At 41.8% G+C, this 13,712-nt stretch overlaps 29 pseudogenes; all 29 read right to left on the bottom strand.

Moving 5' to 3' along the window:
* Positions 1–2,042: 2,042 nt before the first annotated feature.
* LOC142706090 (5S ribosomal RNA) lies at positions 2,043–2,159 on the bottom strand (annotated as a pseudogene).
* A 69-nt stretch (positions 2,160–2,228) lies between these two features.
* LOC142706089 (5S ribosomal RNA) lies at positions 2,229–2,345 on the bottom strand (annotated as a pseudogene).
* Positions 2,346–2,600: 255 nt separating this feature from the next.
* Positions 2,601–2,717, bottom strand: LOC142706134 (5S ribosomal RNA; annotated as a pseudogene).
* Positions 2,718–2,972: 255 nt separating this feature from the next.
* LOC142706087 (5S ribosomal RNA) lies at positions 2,973–3,089 on the bottom strand (annotated as a pseudogene).
* Positions 3,090–3,158: 69 nt separating this feature from the next.
* LOC142706086 (5S ribosomal RNA) lies at positions 3,159–3,275 on the bottom strand (annotated as a pseudogene).
* Positions 3,276–3,530: 255 nt separating this feature from the next.
* LOC142706133 (5S ribosomal RNA) lies at positions 3,531–3,647 on the bottom strand (annotated as a pseudogene).
* A 255-nt stretch (positions 3,648–3,902) lies between these two features.
* LOC142706084 (5S ribosomal RNA) lies at positions 3,903–4,019 on the bottom strand (annotated as a pseudogene).
* Positions 4,020–4,087: 68 nt separating this feature from the next.
* LOC142706345 (5S ribosomal RNA) lies at positions 4,088–4,206 on the bottom strand (annotated as a pseudogene).
* A 254-nt stretch (positions 4,207–4,460) lies between these two features.
* Positions 4,461–4,577, bottom strand: LOC142706166 (5S ribosomal RNA; annotated as a pseudogene).
* Positions 4,578–4,646: 69 nt separating this feature from the next.
* Positions 4,647–4,763, bottom strand: LOC142706083 (5S ribosomal RNA; annotated as a pseudogene).
* A 441-nt stretch (positions 4,764–5,204) lies between these two features.
* On the bottom strand, positions 5,205–5,321 carry LOC142706082 (5S ribosomal RNA; annotated as a pseudogene).
* A 69-nt stretch (positions 5,322–5,390) lies between these two features.
* On the bottom strand, positions 5,391–5,507 carry LOC142706081 (5S ribosomal RNA; annotated as a pseudogene).
* A 69-nt stretch (positions 5,508–5,576) lies between these two features.
* On the bottom strand, positions 5,577–5,693 carry LOC142706113 (5S ribosomal RNA; annotated as a pseudogene).
* Positions 5,694–5,947: 254 nt separating this feature from the next.
* Positions 5,948–6,066, bottom strand: LOC142705999 (5S ribosomal RNA; annotated as a pseudogene).
* Positions 6,067–6,134: 68 nt separating this feature from the next.
* LOC142706189 (5S ribosomal RNA) lies at positions 6,135–6,251 on the bottom strand (annotated as a pseudogene).
* A 68-nt stretch (positions 6,252–6,319) lies between these two features.
* Positions 6,320–6,438, bottom strand: LOC142706492 (5S ribosomal RNA; annotated as a pseudogene).
* A 1,927-nt stretch (positions 6,439–8,365) lies between these two features.
* On the bottom strand, positions 8,366–8,484 carry LOC142705994 (5S ribosomal RNA; annotated as a pseudogene).
* Positions 8,485–10,038: 1,554 nt separating this feature from the next.
* Positions 10,039–10,157, bottom strand: LOC142706646 (5S ribosomal RNA; annotated as a pseudogene).
* Positions 10,158–10,224: 67 nt separating this feature from the next.
* On the bottom strand, positions 10,225–10,343 carry LOC142705975 (5S ribosomal RNA; annotated as a pseudogene).
* Positions 10,344–11,328: 985 nt separating this feature from the next.
* On the bottom strand, positions 11,329–11,447 carry LOC142705989 (5S ribosomal RNA; annotated as a pseudogene).
* A 252-nt stretch (positions 11,448–11,699) lies between these two features.
* On the bottom strand, positions 11,700–11,818 carry LOC142706131 (5S ribosomal RNA; annotated as a pseudogene).
* Positions 11,819–11,885: 67 nt separating this feature from the next.
* LOC142705977 (5S ribosomal RNA) lies at positions 11,886–12,004 on the bottom strand (annotated as a pseudogene).
* Positions 12,005–12,257: 253 nt separating this feature from the next.
* LOC142706579 (5S ribosomal RNA) lies at positions 12,258–12,376 on the bottom strand (annotated as a pseudogene).
* Positions 12,377–12,629: 253 nt separating this feature from the next.
* Positions 12,630–12,748, bottom strand: LOC142706552 (5S ribosomal RNA; annotated as a pseudogene).
* A 66-nt stretch (positions 12,749–12,814) lies between these two features.
* LOC142706376 (5S ribosomal RNA) lies at positions 12,815–12,933 on the bottom strand (annotated as a pseudogene).
* Positions 12,934–13,000: 67 nt separating this feature from the next.
* Positions 13,001–13,119, bottom strand: LOC142706427 (5S ribosomal RNA; annotated as a pseudogene).
* Positions 13,120–13,186: 67 nt separating this feature from the next.
* On the bottom strand, positions 13,187–13,305 carry LOC142706053 (5S ribosomal RNA; annotated as a pseudogene).
* Positions 13,306–13,372: 67 nt separating this feature from the next.
* LOC142706342 (5S ribosomal RNA) lies at positions 13,373–13,491 on the bottom strand (annotated as a pseudogene).
* A 67-nt stretch (positions 13,492–13,558) lies between these two features.
* On the bottom strand, positions 13,559–13,677 carry LOC142706635 (5S ribosomal RNA; annotated as a pseudogene).
* Between the last annotated feature and the right edge of the window lie 35 nt (positions 13,678–13,712).

Below are 13,712 nucleotides of genomic sequence, written 5' to 3'. Positions count from 1 at the left end.
ACCGCACCATGGATTCCCAGACAGTCTCCCACACTGGTACTAGTGAGGCCTTAAGCTGTGTAACTTCTGCGTTCTGACGAGAGCAGGCACATTCAGCTTAGAATTGCCATTGACATTAAATGCTTTAATCCATAGTCCTTTTTAATCAATTGTGAAACAAAATCTAAACGACATAATAAAAAGTCAACCGCACCACGGATTCTCAGACAGTCTCCCACACTGGTACTGGTGAGGCCTTAAGCTGTGTAACTTCTGCGATCTGACGAGAGCAGGGACATTCAGCTTAGAATGGCCATTGACATTAAATGCTTTAATCCATAGTCCTTTTTAATCGATTGTGAAACAAAATCTAAACGACATAATAAAAATTCAACCGCACCACGGATTCCCAGACAGTCTCCCACACTGGTACTAGCGAGGCCTTAAGCTGTGTAACTTCTGCGATCTGACGAGAGCAGGCACATTCAGCTTAGAATGGCCATTGCCGTTAAATGCTTTAATCCATAGTCCTATTTAATCTATTGTGAAACAAAATCTAAACGACATAATAAAAATTCAACCGCACCACGGATTCCCAGACAGTCTCCCACACTGGTACTAGCGAGGCCTTAAGCTGTGTAACTTCTGCGATCTGACGAGAGCAGGGACATTCAGCTTAGAATGGCCATTGACATTAAATGCTTTAATCCATAGTCCTTTTTAATCGATTGTGAAACAAAATCTAAACGACATAATAAAAATGCAACCGCACCACGGATTCCCAGATACTCTCCCACACTGGTACTGGTGAGGCCTTAAGCTATGTAACTTCTGCGTTCTGACGAGAGCAGGCACATTCAGCTTAGAATGGCCATTGACATTAAATGCTTTAATCCATAGTCCTTTTTAATCAATTGTGAAACAAAATCTAAACGACATAATAAAAAGTCAACCGCACCACGGATTCCCAGACAGTCTCCCACACTGGTACTGGTGAGGCCTTAAGCTGTGTAACTTCTGCGATCTGACGAGAGCAGGCACATTCAGCTTAGAATGGCCATTGACGTTAAATGCTTTAATCCATAGTCCTATTTAATCTATTGTGAAACAAAATCTAAACGACATAATAAAAAGTCAACCGCACCACGGATTCCCAGACAGTCTCCCACACTGGTACTAGCGAAGCGTTAAGCTGTGTAACTTCTGCGATCTAACGAGAGAAGGCAAATTCAGCTTAGAATGGCCATTGACATTAAAAGCCTTAATCCAAAATCCTATTTAATCTATTGTGAAACAAAATCTAAACAACATAATAAAAAGTCAACCGCACCACGGATTCCCAGACAGTCTCCCACACTGGTACTGGTGAGGCCTTAAGCTGTGTAACTTCTGCGATCTGACGAGAGCAGGCACATTCAGCTTAGAATGGCCATTGACGTTAAATGCTTTAATCCATAGTCCTATTTAATCTATTGTGAAACAAAATCTAAACGACATAATAAAAAGTCAACCGCACCACGGATTCCCAGACAGTCTCCCACACTGGTACTAGCGAAGCGTTAAGCTGTGTAACTTCTGCGATCTAACGAGAGAAGGCAAATTCAGCTTAGAATGGCCATTGACATTAAAAGCCTTAATCCAAAGTCCTATTTAATCTATTGTGAAACAAAATCTAAACAACATAATAAAAAGTCAACCGCACCATGGATTCCCAGACTGTCTCCCACACTGGTACTAGCGAGGCCTTAAGCTGTGTAACTTCTGCGTTCTGACGAGAGCAGGAACATTCAGCTTAGAATTGCCATTGACGTTAAATGCTTTAATCCATAGTCCTATTTAATCTATTGTGAAACAAAATCTAAACGACATAACAAAAAGTCAACCGCACCACGGATTCCCAGACAGTCTCCCACACTGGTACTAGCGAGGCCTTAAGTTGTGTAACTTCTGCAATCTGACGAGAGCAGGCACATTCAGCTTAGAATGGCCATAGACATTGAATGGTTTAATCCATAGTCCTTTTTAATCGATTGTGAAACAAAATCTAAACGACATAATAAAAAGTCAACCGCACCACGGATTCCCAGACAGTCTCCCACACTGGTACTAGCGAGGCCTTAAGCTGTGTAACTTCTGCGATCTGACGAGAGCAGGCACATTCAGCTTAGAATGGCCATTGACATTAAATGCTTTAATCCATAGTCCTTTTTAATCGATTGTGAAACAAAATCTAAACGACATAATAAAAAGTCAACCGCACCACGGATTCCCAGACAGTCTCCCACACTGGTACTAGCGAGGCCTTAAGCTGTGTAACTTCTGCGATCTGACGAGAGCAGGCACATTCAGCTTAGAATGGCCATTGACATTAAATGCTTTAATCCATAGTCCTTTTTAATCGATTGTGAAACAAAATCTAAACGACATAATAAAAAGTCAACCGCACCACGGATTCCCAGACAGTCTCCCACACTGGTACTAGCGAGGCGTTAAGCTGTGTAACTTCTGCGATCTAACGAAAGCAGGCACATTCAGCTTAGAATGGCCATTGACATTAAATGCTTTAATCCATAGTCCTTTTTAATCGATTGTGAAACAAAATCTAAACGACATAATAAAAAGTCAACCGCACCACGCATTCCCAGACAGTCTCCCACACTGGTACTAGCGAGGCCTTAAGCTGTGTAACTTCTGCGATCTGACGAGAGCAGGCACATTCAGCTTAGAATGGCCATTGACATTAAATGCTTTAATCCATAGTCCTTTTTAATCGATTGTGAAACAAAATCTAAACGACATAATAAAAAGTCAACCGCACCACGGATTCCCAAACAGTCTCCCACACTGGTACTAGCGAGGCGTTAAGCTGTGTAACTTCTGCGATCTAACGAGAGCAGGCACATTCAGCTTAGAATGGCCATTAACATTAAATGCTTTAATCCATAGTTCTTTTTAATCGATTGTGAAACAAAATCTAAACGACATAATAAAAAGTCAACCGCACCACGGATTCCCAGACAGTCTCCCACACTGGTACTAGCGAGGCCTTAAGCTGTGTAACTTCTGCGATCTGACGAGAGCAGGCACATTCAGCTTAGAATGGCCATTGACATTAAATGCTTTAATCCATAGTCCTTTTTAATCGATTGTGAAACAAAATCTAAACGACATAATAAAAAGTCAACCGCACCACGGATTCCCAGACAGTCTCCCACACTGGTACTAGCGAGGCCTTAAGCTGTGTAACTTCTGCGATCTGACGAGAGCAGGCACATTCAGCTTAGAATGGCCATTGACATTAAATGCTTTAATCCATAGTCCTTTTTAATCGATTGTGAAACAAAATCTAAACGACATAATAAAAAGTCAACCGCACCACGGATTCCCAGACAGTCTCCCACACTGGTACTAGCGAGGCGTTAAGCTGTGTAACTTCTGCGATCTAACGAAAGCAGGCACATTCAGCTTAGAATGGCCATTGACATTAAATGCTTTAATCCATAGTCCTTTTTAATCGATTGTGAAACAAAATCTAAACGACATAATAAAAAGTCAACCGCACCACGCATTCCCAGACAGTCTCCCACACTGGTACTAGCGAGGCCTTAAGCTGTGTAACTTCTGCGATCTGACGAGAGCAGGCACATTCAGCTTAGAATGGCCATTGACATTAAATGCTTTAATCCATAGTCCTTTTTAATCGATTGTGAAACAAAATCTAAACGACATAATAAAAAGTCAACCGCACCACGGATTCCCAAACAGTCTCCCACACTGGTACTAGCGAGGCGTTAAGCTGTGTAACTTCTGCGATCTGACGAGAGCAGGCACATTCAGCTTAGAATGGCCATTAACATTAAATGCTTTAATCCATAGTTCTTTTTAATCGATTGTGAAACAAAATCTAAACGACATAATAAAAAGTCAACCGCACCACGGATTCCCAGACAGTCTCCCACACTGGTACTAGCGAGGCCTTAAGCTGTGTAACTTCTGCGATCTGACGAGAGCAGGCACATTCAGCTTAGAATGGCCATTGACATTAAATGCTTTAATCCATAGTCCTTTTTAATCGATTGTGAAACAAAATCTAAACGACATAATAAAAAGTCAACCGCACCACGTATTCCCAGACAGTCTCCCACACTGGTACTAGCGAGGCCTTAAGCTGTGTAACTTCTGCGATCTGACGAGAGCAGGCACATTCAGCTTAGAATGGCCATTGACGTTAAATGCTTTAATCCATAGTCCTATTTAATCTATTGTGAAACAAAATCTAAACGACATAATAAAAAGTCAACCGCACCACGGATTCCCAGACAGTCTCCCACACTGGTACTAGCGAGGCCTTAAGCTGTGTAACTTCTGCGATCTGACGAGAGCAGGCACATTCAGCTTAGAATGGCCATTTACATTAAATGCTTTAATCCATAGTCCTTTTTAATCGATTGTGAAACAAAATCTAAACGACATAATAAAAAGTCAACCGCACCACGGATTCCCAGACAGTCTCCCACACTGGTACTAGCGAGGCCTTAAGCTGTGTAACTTCTGCGATCTGACGAGAGCAGGGACATTCAGCTTAGAATGGCCATTGACATTAAATGCTTTAATCCATAGTCCTTTTTAATCGATTGTGAAACAAAATCTAAACGACATAATAAAAAGTCAACCGCACCACGGATTCCCAGACAGTCTCCCACACTGGTACTAGCGAGGCCTTAAGCTGTGTAACTTCTGCGATCTGACGAGAGCAGGCACATTCAGCTTAGAATGGCCATTGACATTAAATGGTTTAATCCATAGTCCTTTTTAATCGATTGTGAAACAAAATCTAAACGACATAATAAAAAGTCAACCGCTCCACGGATTCCCAGACAGTCTCCCACACTGGTACTAGCGAGGCCTTAAGCTGTGTAACTTCTGCGATCTGACGAGAGCAGGCACATTCAGCTTAGAATGGCCATTGACTTTAAAAGCCTTAATCCATAGTCCTATTTAATCTATTGTGAAACAAAATCTAAACAACATAATAAAAAGTCAACCGCACCACAGATTCCCAGAGAGTCTCCCACACTGGTACTAGCGAGGCCTTAAGCTGTGTAACTTCTGCGATCTGACGAGAGCAGGCACATTCAGCTTAGAATGGCCATTGACTTTAAATGCTTTAATCCATAGTCCTTTTTAATCGAATGTGAAACAAAATCTAAACGACATAATAAAAAGTCAACCGCACCACGGATTCCCAGACAGTCTCCCACACTGGTACTAGCGAGGCCTTAAGCTGTGTAACTTCTGCGATCTGACGAGAGCAGGCACATTCAGCTTAGAATGGCCATTGACGTTAAATGCTTTAATCCATAGTCCTATTTAATCTATTGTGAAACAAAATCTAAACGACATAATAAAAAGTCAACCGCACCACGGATTCCCAGACAGTCTCCCACACTGGTACTAGCGAGGCCTTAAGCTGTGTAACTTCTGCGATCTGACGAGAGCAGGCACATTCAGCTTAGAATGGCCATTGACATTAAATGCTTTAATCCATAGTCCTTTTTAATCGATTGTGAAACAAAATCTAAACGACATAATAAAAAGTCAACCGCACCACGGATTCCCAGACAGTCTCCCACACTGGTACTAGCGAGGCCTTAAGCTGTGTAACTTCTGCGATCTGACGAGAGCAGGCGAATTCAGCTTAGAATGGCCATTGACATTAAATGCTTTAATCCATAGTCCTTTTTAATCGATTGTGAAACAAAATCTAAACGACATAATAAAAAGTCAACCGCACCACGGATTCCCAGACAGTCTCCCACACTGGTACTAGCGAGGCCTTAAGCTGTGTAACTTCTGCTATCTGACGAGAGCAGGGACATTCAGCTTAGAATGGCCATTGACATTAAATGCTTTAATCCATAGTCCTTTTTAATCGATTGTGAAACAAAATCTAAACGACATAATAAAAACTCAACCGCACCACGGATTCCCAGACAGTCTCCCACATTGGTACTAGCGAGGCCTTAAGCTGTGTAACTTCTGCGATCTGACGAGAGCAGGCACATTCAGTTTAGAATGGCCATTGACATTAAATGCTTTAATCCATAGTCCTTTTTAATCGATTGTGAAACAAAATCTAAACAACATAATAAAAAGTCAACCGCACCACGGATTCCCAGACAGTCTCCCACACTGGTACTAGCGAGGCCTTAAGCTGTGTAACTTCTGCGATCTGACGAGAGCAGGCACATTCAGCTTAGAATGGCCACTGACATTAAAAGCCTTAATCCATAGTCCTATTTAATCTATTGTGAAACAAAATCTAAACAACATAATAAAAAGCCAACCGCACCACGGATTCCCAGACAGTCTCCCACACTGGTACTAGCGAGGCCTTAAGCTGTGTAACTTCCGCGATCTGACGAGAGCAGGGACATTCAGCTTAGAATGGCCATTGACATTAAATGCTTTAATCCATAGTCCTTTTTAATCGATTGTGAAACAAAATCTAAACGACATAATAAATATTCAACCGCACCACGGATTCCCAGACAGTCTCCCACACTGGTACTAGCGAGGCATTAAGCTGTGTAACTTCTGCGTTCTGACGAGAGCAGGCTCATTCAGCTTAGAATGGCCATTGACGTTAAATGCTTTAATCCATAGTCCTATTTAATCTATTGTGAAACAAAATCTAAACGACATAATAAAAAGTCAACCGCACCACGGATTCCCAGACAGTCTCCCACACTGGAACTAGCGAGGCGTTAAGCTGTGTAACTTCTGCGATCTAACGAGAGCAGGCACATTCAGCTTAGAATGGCCATTGACATTAAATGCTTTAATCCATAGTCCTTTTTAATCGATTGTGAAACAAAATCTAAACGACATAATAAAAAGTCAACCGCACCACGGATTCCCAGACAGTCTCCCACACTGGTACTAGCGAGGTTTTAAGCTGTGAAACTTCTGCGATCTAACGAGAGCAGGCACATTCAGCTTCGAATGGCTATTGACATTAAATGCTTTAATCCATAGTCCTTTTTAATCGATTGTGAAACAAAATCTAAACGACATAATAAAAAGTCAACCGCACCACGGATTCCCAGACAGTCTCCCACACTGGTACTAGCGAGGCCTTAAGCTGTGTAACTTCTGCGATCTGACGAGAGCATGGACATTCAGTTTAGAATGGCCATTGACATTAAATGCTTTAATCCATAGTCCTTTTTAATCGATTGTGAAACAAAATCGAAACGACATAATAAAAAGTCAACCGCACCACGGATTCCGAGACAGTCTCCCACACTGGTACTAGCGAGGCCTTAAGCTGTGTAACTTCTGCGATCTGACGAGAGCATGGACATTCAGCTTAGAATGGCTATTGACATTAAATGCTTTAATCCATAGTCCTTTTTAATCGATTGTGAAACAAAATCTAAACGACATAATAAAAAGTCAACCGCACCACGGATTCCCAGACAGTCTCCCACACTGGTACTAGCGAGGCATTAAGCTGTGTAACTTCTGCGATCTAACGAGAGCAGGTACATTCAGCTTAGAATGGCCAAATACGTTAAACGCTTTAATCCATAGTCCTATTTAATCTATTGTGAAACAAAATCTAAACGACATAATACAAAGTTAACCGCACCACGGATTCCCAGACAGTCTCCCACATTGGTACTAGCGAGGCGTTAAGCTGTGTAACTTCTGCGATCTAACAAAAGCAGGCACATTCAGCTTAGAATGGCCATTGACATTAAATGCTTTAATCCATAGTCCTTTTTAATCGATTGTGAAACAAAATCTAAACGACATAATAAAAAGTCAACCGCACCACGGATTCCCAGACAGTCTCCCACACTGGTACTAGCGAGGCCTTAAGCTGTGTAACTTCTGCGATCTGACGAGAGCAGGCGCATTAAGTTTAGAATGGCCATTGACATTAAATGCTTTAATCCATAGTCCTTTTTAATCGATTGTGAAACAAAATCTAAACGACATAATAAAAAGTCAACCGCACCACGGATTCCCAGACAGTCTCCCACACTGGTACTAGCGAGGCCTTAAGCGGTGTAACTTCTGCAATCTGACGAGAGCAGGGACATTCAGCTTAGAATGGCCATTGACATTAAATGCTTTAATCCATAGTCCTTTTTAATCGATTGTGAAACAAAATCTAAACGGCATAATAAAAATTCAACCGCACCACGGATTCCCAGACAGTCTCCCACACTGGTACTAGCGAGGCCTTAAGCTGTGTAACTTCTGAGATCTGACGAGAGCAGGCACATTCAGCTTAGAATGGCCACTGACTTTAAAAACCTTAATCCATAGTCCTACTTAATCTATTGTGAAACAAAATCTAAACAACATAATAAAAAGCCAACCGCACCACGGACTCCCAGACAGTCTCCCACACTGGTACTAACGAGGCCTTAAGCTGTGTAAGTTCCGCGATCTGACGAGAGCAGGGACATTCAGCTTAGAATGGCCATTGACATTAAATGCTTTAATCCATAGTCCTTTTTAATCGATTGTGAAACAAAATCTAAACGACATAATAAAATTCAACCGCACCACGGATTCCCAGACAGTCTCCCACACTGGTACTAGCGAGGCCTTAAGCTGTGTAACTTCTGCGACCTGACGAGAGCAGGCACATTCAGCTTAGAATGGCCATTAACGTTAAATTCTTTAATCCATAGTCCTATTTAATCTATTGTGAAACAAAATCTAAACGACATAATAAAAAGTCAACCGCACCACGGATTCCCACACAGTCTCCCACACTGGTACTAGCGAGGCGTTAAGCTGTGTAACTTCTGCGATCTAACGAGAGCAGTCACATTCAGCTTAGAATGGCCATTGACATTAAATGCATTAATCCATAGTCCTTTTTAATCGATTGTGAAACAAAATCTAAACGACATAATAAAAAGTCAACTGCACCACGGATTCCCACACAGTCTCCCACACTGGTACTAGCGAGGCGTTAAGCTGTGTAACTTCTGCGATCTAATGAGAGCAGGCACATTCAGCTTAGAATGGCCATTGACATTAAAAGCCTTAATCCATAGTCCTATTTAATCTATTGTGAAACAAAATCTAAACAACATAATAAAAAGTCAACCGCACCACGGATTCCCAGACTGTCTCCCACACTGGTACTAGCGAGGCCTTAAGCTGTGTAACTTCTGCGATCTGACGAGAGCAGGGACATTCAGCTTAGAATGGCCATTGACGTTAAATGCCTTAATCCATAGTCCTATTTAATCTATTGTGAAACAAAATCTAAACGACATAATAAAAAGTCAACCGCACCACGGATTCCCAGACAGTCTCCCACACTGGTACTAGCGAGGCCTTAAGCTGTGTTATTTCTGCGATCTGACGAGAGCAGGGACATTCAGCTTAGAATGGCCATTGACATTAAATGCTTTAATCCATAGTCCTTTTTAATCGATTGTGAAACAAAATCTAAACGACATAATAAAAAGTCAACCGCACCACGGATTCCCAGACAGTCTCCCACACTGGTACTAGCGAGGCCTTAAGCTGTGTAACTTCTGCGATCTGACGATAGAAGGCACATTCAGCTTAGAATGGCCATTGACGTTAAATTCTTTAATCCATAGTCCTATTTAATCTATTGTGAAACAAAATCTAAACGACATAATAAAAAGTCAACCGCACCACGGATTCCCAGACAGTCTCCCACACTGGAACTAGCGAGGCGTTAAGCTGTGTAACTTCTGCGATCTAACGAGAGCAGGCACATTCAGCTTAGAATGGCCATTTACATTAAATGCTTTAATCCATAGTCCTTTTTAATCGATTGTGAAACAAAATCTAAACGACATAATAAAAAGTCAACCGCACCACGGATTCCCAGACAGTCTCCCACACTGGTACTAGCGAGGTTTTAAGCTGTGAAACTTCTGCGATCTAACGAGAGCAGGCACATTCAGCATCGAATGGCCATTGACATTAAATGCTTTAATCCATAGTCCTTTTTAATCGATTGTGAAACAAAATCTAAACGACATAATAAAAAGTCAACCGCACCACGGATTCCCAGACAGTATCCCACACTGGTACTAGCGAGGCCTTAAGCTGTGTAACTTCTGCGATCTGACGAGAGCAGGGACATTCAGTTTAGAATGGCCATTGACATTAAATGCTTTAATCCATAGTCCTTTTTAATCGATTGTGAAACAAAATCGAAACGACATAATAAAAAGTCAACCGCACCACGGATTCCCAGACAGTCTCCCACACTGGTACTAGCAAGGCCTTAAGCTGTGTAACTTCTGCGATCTGACGAGAGCATGGACATTCAGCTTAGAATGGCTATTGACATTAAATGCTTTAATCCATAGTCCTTTTTAATCGATTGTGAAACAAAATCTAAACGACATAATAAAAAGTCAACCGCACCACGGATTCCCAGACAGTCTCCCACACTGGTACTAGCGAGGCATTAAGCTGTGTAACTTCTGCGATCTAACGAGAGCAGGTACATTCAGCTTAGAATGGCCACTGACATTAAAAGCCTTAATCCATATTCCTATTTAATCTATTGTGAAACAAAATCTAAACGACATAATAAAAAGTCAACCGCACCACGGATTCCCAGACTGGTACTAGCGAGGTTTTAAGCTGTGAAACTTCTGCGATCTAACGAGAGCAGGCACATTCAGCTTCGAATGGCCATTGACATTAAGTGCTTTAATCCATAGTCCTTTTTAATCGATTGTGAAACAAAATCTAAACGACATAATAAAAAGTCAACCGCACCACGGATTCCCAGACAGTCTCGCACACTGGTACAAGCGAGGCCTTAAGCTGTGTAACTTCTGTGATCTGACGAGAGCAGGCACATTCAGCTTAGAATGGCCATTGACATTAAAAGCCTTAATCCATAGTCCTATTTAATCTATTGTGAAACAAAATCTAAACGACATAATGAAAAGTCAACCGCACCACAGTTTCCCAGACAGTCTCCCACACTGGTACTAGCGAGGCCTTAAGCTGTGTAACTTCTGCGATCTGACGAGAGCAGGCACATTCAGCTTTGAATGGCCATTGACATTAAATGCTTTAATCCATAGTCCTTTTTAATCGATTGTGAAACAAAATCTAAACGACATAATAAAAAGTCACCCGCACCACGGATTCCCAGACAGTCTCCCACACTGGTACTAGCGAGGCCTTAAGCTGTGTAACTTCTGCGATCTGACGAGAGCAGGCACATTCAGCTTAGAATGGCCATTGACATTAAATGCTTTAATCCATAGTCCTTTTTAATCGATTGTGAAACAAAATCTAAACGACATAATAAAAAGTCAACCGCACCACGGATTCCCAGACAGTCTCCCACACTGGTACTAGCGAGGCCTTAAGCTGTGTAACTTCTGCGATCTGACGAGAGCAGGCACATTCAGCTTAGAATGGCCATTGACATTAAATGCTTTAATCCATAGTCCTTTTTAATCGATTGTGAAACAAAATCTAAACGACATAATAAAAAATCAACCGCACCACGGATTCCCAGACAGTCTCCCACACTGGTACTAGCGAGGCCTTAAGCTGTGTAACTTCTGCTATCTGACGAGAGCAGGGACATTCAGCTTAGAATGGCCATTGACATTAAATGCTATAATCCATAGTCCTTTTTAATCGATTGTGAAACAAAATCTAAACGACATAATAAAAGTCAACAGCACCACGGATTCCCAGACAGTCTCTCACACTGGTACTAGCGAGGCGTTAAGCTGTGTAACTTCAGCGATCTGACGAGAGCAGGCACATTCAGCTTAGAATGGCCATTGACATTAAATGCTTTAATCCATAGTCCTTTTTAATCGATTGTGAAACAAAATCTAAACGACATAATAAAAAGTCAACCGCACCACGGATTCCCAGACAGTCTCCCACACTGGTACTAGCGAGGCCTTAAGCTGTGTAACTTCTGCGATCTGACGAGAGCAGGCACATTCAGCTTAGAATGGCCATTGACATTAAAAGCCTTAATCCATAGTCCTATTTAATCTATTGTGAAAAAAAATCTAAACAACATAATAAAAATTCAACCGCACCACGGATTCCCAGACAGTCTCCCACACTGGTACTAGCGAGGCCTTAAGCTGTGTAACTTCTGCGTTCTGACGAGAGCAGGCACATTCAGCTTAGAATGTCCATTGACATTAAATGCTTTAATCCATAGTCCTATTTAATCTATTGTGAAACAAAATCTAAACGACATAATAAAAAGTCAACCGCACCACGGATTCCCAGACAGTCTCCCACACTGGTACTAGCGAGGCCTTAAGCTGTGTAACTTCTGCTATCTGACGAGAGCAGGGACATTCAGCTTAGAATGGCCATTGACACTAAATGCTTTAATCCATAGTCCTTTTTAATCGATTGTGAAACAAAATCTAAACGACATAATAAAAATTCAACCACACCACGGATTCAAAGACAGTCTCCCACACTGGTACTAGCGAGGCCTTAAGCTGTGTAACTTCTGCGATCTGACGAGAGCAGGCACATTTAGCTTAGAATGGCCATTGACGTTAAATGCTTTAATCCATAGTCCTAATTAATCTATTGTGAAACAAAATCTAAACGACATAATAAAAAGTCAACCGCACCACGGATTCACAAACAGTCTCCCACACTGGTACTAGCGAGGCCTTAAGCTGTGTAACTTCTGCGATCTAACGAGAGCAGGCACATTCAGCTTAGAATGGCCATTGACATTAAACGCCTTAATCCATAGTCCTTTTTAATCGATTGTGAAACAAATCTAAACGACATAATAAAAAGTCAACCGCACCACGGATTCCCAGACAGTCTCCCACACTGGTACTAGCGAGGCCTTAAGCTGTGTAACTTCTGTGATCTGACGAGAGCAGGCACATTCAGCTTAGAATGGCAATTGACATTAAAAGCCTTAATCCATAGTCCTATTTAATCTATTGTGAAACAAAATCTAAACAACATAATAAAAAGCCAACCGCACCACGGATTCCCAGACAGTCTCCCACACTGGTACTAGCGAGGCCTTAAGCTGTGTAACTTCTGCATTCTGACGAGAGCAGGCACATTCAGCTTAGAATGGCCATTGACGTTAAATGCTTTAATCCATAGTCCTTTTTAATCGATTGTGAAACAAAATCTAAACGACATAATAAAAATTCAACCGCACCACGGATTCCCAGACAGTCTCCCACACTGGTACTAGCGAGACCTTAATCTGTGTAACTTCTGCGTTCTGACGAGAGCAGGCACATTCAGCTTAGAATGGCCATTGACGTTAAATGCTTTAATCCATAGTCCTATTTAATCTATTGTGAAACAAAATCTAAACGACATAATAAAAAGTCAACCGCACCACGGATTCCCAGACAGTCTTCCACACTAGTACTAGCGAGGCCTTAAGCTGTGTAACTTCTGCGATCTGACGAGAGCAGGCACATTCAGCTTAGAATGGCCATTGACATTAAATGCTTTAATCCATAGTCCTTTTTAATCGATTGTGAAACAAAATCTAAACGACATAATAAAAAGTCAACCGCACCACGGATTCCCAGACAGTCTCCCACACTGGTACTAGCAAGGCCTTAAGCTGTGTAACTTCTGCGATCTGCCGAGAGCAGGCACATTCAGCTTAGAATGGCCATTGACATTAAATGCTTTAATCCATAGTCCTTTTTAATCGA

Source organism: Rhinoderma darwinii, unplaced genomic scaffold, assembly GCF_050947455.1.
Source record: "Rhinoderma darwinii isolate aRhiDar2 unplaced genomic scaffold, aRhiDar2.hap1 Scaffold_3422, whole genome shotgun sequence".
In the NCBI taxonomy this organism is placed as follows: Eukaryota; Metazoa; Chordata; class Amphibia; order Anura; family Rhinodermatidae; genus Rhinoderma; species Rhinoderma darwinii.
The sequence above is the reverse complement of the archived record's forward strand: the minus strand, read 5'-3'. Positions and strand labels throughout refer to the sequence as shown.